At 37.7% G+C, this 6008-nt stretch overlaps 1 long non-coding RNA gene across 1 annotated transcript; it reads left to right on the top strand.

Annotated features, from left to right (window-relative positions):
• Nucleotides 1–2197: 2197 nt before the first annotated feature.
• LOC133168620 (uncharacterized) lies at nucleotides 2198–3707 on the top strand. The gene is made up of 4 exons (XR_009718247.1): nucleotides 2198–2678; nucleotides 2905–3082; nucleotides 3195–3356; nucleotides 3628–3707. It is a non-coding gene; the product is annotated as an uncharacterized LOC133168620 (long non-coding RNA).
• Nucleotides 3708–6008: the final 2301 nt, after the last annotated feature.

Here is a 6008-nt window from a genome sequence, read left to right as displayed (position 1 = left end):
CTCGGGTGCTTTAGAGTTCCGAGTTTATCACTGCGCATGAAGAAATGACCACCTCCAACGTTTGGTTTATGTTTTATAAGCATTTTTAATTTTATTGCTTAAATCGCATTTTCTCGGCGAGCTGAGCGCTTTTTCTGAATTGTGCCGCTCCCGTAACTCTGGTTAGGTTGGCATCGAAAAAAACGCTCTCGGGTGCTTTAGAGTGCCGAGTTTATCACTGCGCATGAAGAAATGACCACTTCCAACGTTTGGTTTATGTTTTATAAGCATTTTTAATTTTATTGCTTAAATCGCATTTTCTCGGCGAGCTGAGCACTTTTTCTGAATTGTGCCGCTCCCGTCACTCTGGTTAGGTTGGCATCGAAAAAAACGCTCTCGGGTGCTTTAGAGTGCCGAGTTTATTACTGCGCATTAAGAAATGACCACCTCCAACGTTTGGTTTATGTTTTATAAGCATTTTTAATTTTATTGCTTAAATCGCATTTTCTCGGCGAGCTGAGCACTTTTTCTGAATTGTGCCGCTCCCGTCACTCTGGTTAGGTTGGCATCGAAAAAAACGCTCTCGGGTGCTTTAGAGTGCCGAGTTATTCACTGCGCATGAAGAAATGACCACCTCCAACGTTTGGTTTATGTTTTATAAGCATTTTTAATTTTATTGCTTAAATCGCATTTTCTCGGCGAGCTGAGCACTTTTTCTGAATTGTGCCGCTCCCGTCACTCTGGTTAGGTTGGCATCGAAAAAAACGCTCTCGGGTGCTGTAGAGTGCCGAGTTTATCACTGTGCATGAAGAAATGACCACCTCCAACGTTTGGTTTATGTTTTATAAGCATTTTTAATTTTATTGCTTAAATCGCATTTTCTCGGCAAGCTGAGCGCTTTTTCTGAATTGTGCCGCTCCCGTCACTCTGGTTAGGTTGGCATCGAAAAAAACGCTCTCGGGTGCTTTAGAGTGCCGAGTTATTCACTGCGCATGAAGAAATGACCACCTCCAACGTTTGGTTTATGTTTAATAAGCATTTTTAATTTTATTGCTTAAATCGCATTTTCTCGGCGAGCTGAGCACTTTTTCTGAATTGTGCCGCTCCCGTCACTCTGGTTAGGTTGGCATCGAAAAAAACGCTCTCGGGTGCTTTAGAGTGCCGAGTTTATTACTGCGCATTAGGAAATGACCACCTCCAACGTTTGGTTTATGTTTTATAAGCATTTTTAATTTTATTGCTTAAATCGCATTTTCTCGGCGAGCTGAGCGCTTTTTCTGAATTGTGCCGCTCCCGTCTCTGTTAAAAATGGCTGTGATATCTACAGTTAATCACTGTATTAAACACAGTAACCTTACTGTGTATGATCTTTACAGTAATTCGCTGTAATTGTTACAGTTAGACAGTGTAAACACGACAAAATCACAGTAGTATAAGTATTACAGTGGAAAACACAGTAGTTGAAGCATTACTGTAAGCAAAATCACAATAGCCAGTATTATACTGTAAATAGAAACGTAAGCTACTGTATTTTTATTGTCAATGTCGTTGATGAATGAACATTGAGAATTTATATTAACAGATTTTTATATATATATATATATATATATATATATATATATATATATATATATATATATATATATATATATATATATATATATATATATATATATATATATATATATATATATATTATACATATTATCTGTTTATTTATTATTTATTCATCACTCTTACTATTGATTGTTTGAATTTTTGCCTTGTTTTTATATTGTGTCGCGTACTTGTATGTCTATCGTGTTATGTGTCTCGTCACCGTGGGATAGAGAAAACGTCATTTCGCTCTCTTTGTGTGTTGTGACATGTGGAGAGATTGACAATAAAGCTGACTTTGACTTTAAGGTTTTGACTTTGATATATATATATATATATATATATATATATTATATGATATATATATATATATGTATATCATAATGAAATCAATAATTATCATATAAATATCATATAAAAATTATGACTTTAATAATCATTATGTCATAATGACTTACCATGGCATTTTTTTTATTCCTAGCATTAGTTTTTTTCCGTTTTCTTTTTCACTGGCGGGTATGGGGTGACATGGGCTGACATGAATTTATCCAATGAGGATCGAGTGTGTTCAACGGTCCTGCTTTGAATGGCCAATCAGGTCAAAGTAAAGGGGACAAATCGCGATCACAGCGCTTGCATCTCTGGCTCCGACAACAACTTTTCTTATAAGACCTTGTCTTGTATTGTGTGTTTTTTTGTTGTGTTTCTATGTGTTTGCGTCGTCTGCGTTCATTTGTTTCACTTTGGCTGCGAAAACGGCACCGAGAGAGCGCTGTTTTTCGATCGCGAGAGAGAGGGCAGACAGAGCTAGCTACTGGTAACGTTAACTGTTAGCTAGCTTGTGATAGCAGTAACTTTAACTGACCAGATTGTCTTTTTTTTAAACTTACTGAAGCCACAAAATGATATATGTATATATATACATGTAGTCCTTGCTGCGACAGTACGATGGTCGTTACTGTGTCGTTATTTTATATTTTTATGCTGCGCAAGAGAAGAGTATTTTCCCGCCTTTCTTTTTTTCTTCACCTTCTCCGCCTCCGTATGCGTTTTCCTTCGGGAGGCAGCACCACCAAGCACACGTCGCGACGTCCAGAAACTCGGTAAGTAGGACTACTATCACTATAAGTAATAAAATAAAATAGTAATACACAAGTAGTAATCAGTTTGCTTGCCATCAGTTACTATATATGCTCCTTTTATCTGTTTTATGTACAGCTTGTAAGATGTGTATGCTCCCTGCCCTGTTTTTACAGTCATTCATGTGAACCAGATCATTTATAAAATGGACTGCTGTGAAATATGATTTTTGTTATGTCTGACTTTAAGGAGAGACAATCCTGACTGCAAAAAAATGGATGCTGTCGATCGAGGGGAGGGTCATAATCCCACCTGCTGCTCACGTGGCTGACTTCACCACTGTCTTGGCCACTCTCTTCGCCTGTTACTATGTTTTCAACCTAGAGTATCAGGTGGAAACCTGCACAACTTTGGAATTTATTCAGAGGTATTAACCGATAAAATTATATACCTAACTTTATTCCCACTGGCATTTTCTATATCTCTTTGATAATTGCAATTGTCTCAACCTGTAACTCATTTCATATGTTTTTGGTCAGGATTAATCCTGACTCCACCAAGTGCAGTGCCAAGGAGCAGATGAGCCGGAAGACTGGGAGAGTGGTGAGGAGAAAGACTTGATACATGAACCCCCATGTGATCTCCTTCATCATGGAGTTCATGAAGGCTTCACTTCATGGAGGCTAACTGACTAGATACAGGTGAGGTTCAGATAACGGTCACAACTAATTTGCATATCAGCTGTTTCAATGCAGAGATTTATTTTCTCTCCGATCTAACTTGCGACATATTCAAATCGATTTTTAATCATCTCATGAGTAATCGTTACATCCCTACTAATAATATAACTCCAACCTTGCTAATTGCATGAGTGTTCCTGCAGCCATGTGACACACTTCCTATCAGGAACAAGTATCTTGACATGACAACGACATCACCATCATCTTAATGTATTTTCTTCTTTAATTTCAGGGCTCCTGTTTTGTCCAAGCCCAAGGAAGTTTTGTCTAAAAGGTTTGGTAATGTGCTTTATGTTCCTGTTCACAAAAAAAATAAATAACAAATTTCTTGTTGTCTGTTGTTAATTGAAATATTTTAGAATATGGGTCATTCTATTAATGATTAATACTAAATCACTGATTCAGCATTTAAATTGTACAGTGAGAAACTCAATTTACAATGATTACCTGGTACCTACTGTTACTGCATTGCCATATACAATACCGTTCATTTGTTTGTACAGTAAATAAACCAGTTATTTAAAGGCAACTGAAAGCGCGGTATTTCATTGATATTTATTCTGCAGTTAAGCAACTAATACTGTAAATGCAAATAAAATTAGTTTTTAATTTTTTAGTATACAGTTAAAACATCTAACTGTAAATAAAACTGAAATCACAGTATTTAAATGTTATTTTGTATACAGTTAAACAACTAATACTGTAAACGCAACTGGAATCACAGTATTTAATTGTTATTTAGCATACAGTTAAAACATCTAATACTATAAATCCAACTGAAATCACAGTATTTAACTGTTATTTAGTCCACAGTTAAAACATCTAATACTGTAAATACAGCCAAAATCACAGTATTTAACTGGTTTTTGCTTTACAGTAAATACAATAATACTGTAAATAGGGAATACAGTATATCTACTGTAAAACGTTTTTACAGTAAGTTACTGGTTACTAGCTGCCAGTTAATTACTGTAAATTTCTCGGAAATTTTTTTACAGCATGGCATCGAAAAAAACGCTCTCGGGTGCTTTAGAGTGCCGAGTTTATTACTGCGCATTAAGAAATGACCACCTCCAACGTTTGGTTTATGTTTTATAAGCATTTTTAATTTTATTGCTTAAATCGCATTTTCTCGGCGAGCTGAGCACTTTTCCTGAATTGTGCCGCTCCCGTCACTCTGGTTAGGTTGGCATCGAAAAAAACGCTCTCGGGTGCTTTAGAGTGCCGAGTTTATTACTGCGCATTGAGAAATGACCACCTCCAACGTTTGGTTTATGTTTTATAAGCATTTTTAATTTTATTGCTTAAATCGCATTTTCTCGGCGACCTGAGCACTTTTTCTGAATTGTGCCGCTCCCGTCACTCTGGTTAGGTTGGCATCGAAAAAAACGCTCTCGGGTGCTTTAGAGTGCCGAGTTTATTACTGCGCATTAAGAAATGACCACCTCCAACGTTTGGTTTATGTTTTATAAGCATTTTTAATTTTATTGCTTAAATCGCATTTTCTCGGCGAGCTGAGCGCTTTTTCTGAATTGTGCCGCTCCCGTCACTCTGGTTAGGTTGGCATCGAAAAAAACGCTCTCGGGTGCTTTAGAGTTCCGAGTTTATCACTGCGCATGAAGAAATGACCACCTCCAACGTTTGGTTTATGTTTTATAAGCATTTTTAATTTTATTGCTTAAATCGCATTTTCTCGGCGAGCTGAGCGCTTTTTCTGAATTGTGCCGCTCCCGTAACTCTGGTTAGGTTGGCATCGAAAAAAACGCTCTCGGGTGCTTTAGAGTGCCGAGTTTATCACTGCGCATGAAGAAATGACCACTTCCAACGTTTGGTTTATGTTTTATAAGCATTTTTAATTTTATTGCTTAAATCGCATTTTCTCGGCGAGCTGAGCACTTTTTCTGAATTGTGCCGCTCCCGTCACTCTGGTTAGGTTGGCATCGAAAAAAACGCTCTCGGGTGCTTTAGAGTGCCGAGTTTATTACTGCGCATTAAGAAATGACCACCTCCAACGTTTGGTTTATGTTTTATAAGCATTTTTAATTTTATTGCTTAAATCGCATTTTCTCGGCGAGCTGAGCACTTTTTCTGAATTGTGCCGCTCCCGTCACTCTGGTTAGGTTGGCATCGAAAAAAACGCTCTCGGGTGCTTTAGAGTGCCGAGTTATTCACTGCGCATGAAGAAATGACCACCTCCAACGTTTGGTTTATGTTTTATAAGCATTTTTAATTTTATTGCTTAAATCGCATTTTCTCGGCGAGCTGAGCACTTTTTCTGAATTGTGCCGCTCCCGTCACTCTGGTTAGGTTGGCATCGAAAAAAACGCTCTCGGGTGCTTTAGAGTGCCGAGTTTATCACTGCGCATGAAGAAATGACCACCTCCAACGTTTGGTTTATGTTTTATAAGCATTTTTAATTTTATTGCTTAAATCGCATTTTCTCGGCGAGCTGAGCGCTTTTTCTGAATTGTGCCGCTCCCGTCACTCTGGTTAGGTTGGCATCGAAAAAAACGCTCTCGGGTGCTTTAGAGTGCGGAGTTATTCACTGCGCATGAAGAAATGACCACCTCCAATGTTTGGTTTATGTTTAATAAGCATTTTTAATTTTATTGC

The sequence above is a fragment of the Syngnathus typhle genome, linkage group LG15 (assembly GCF_033458585.1).
Source record: "Syngnathus typhle isolate RoL2023-S1 ecotype Sweden linkage group LG15, RoL_Styp_1.0, whole genome shotgun sequence".
Taxonomy (NCBI): domain Eukaryota; kingdom Metazoa; phylum Chordata; class Actinopteri; order Syngnathiformes; family Syngnathidae; genus Syngnathus; species Syngnathus typhle.
The sequence above is the reverse complement of the archived record's forward strand: the minus strand, read 5'-3'. Positions and strand labels throughout refer to the sequence as shown.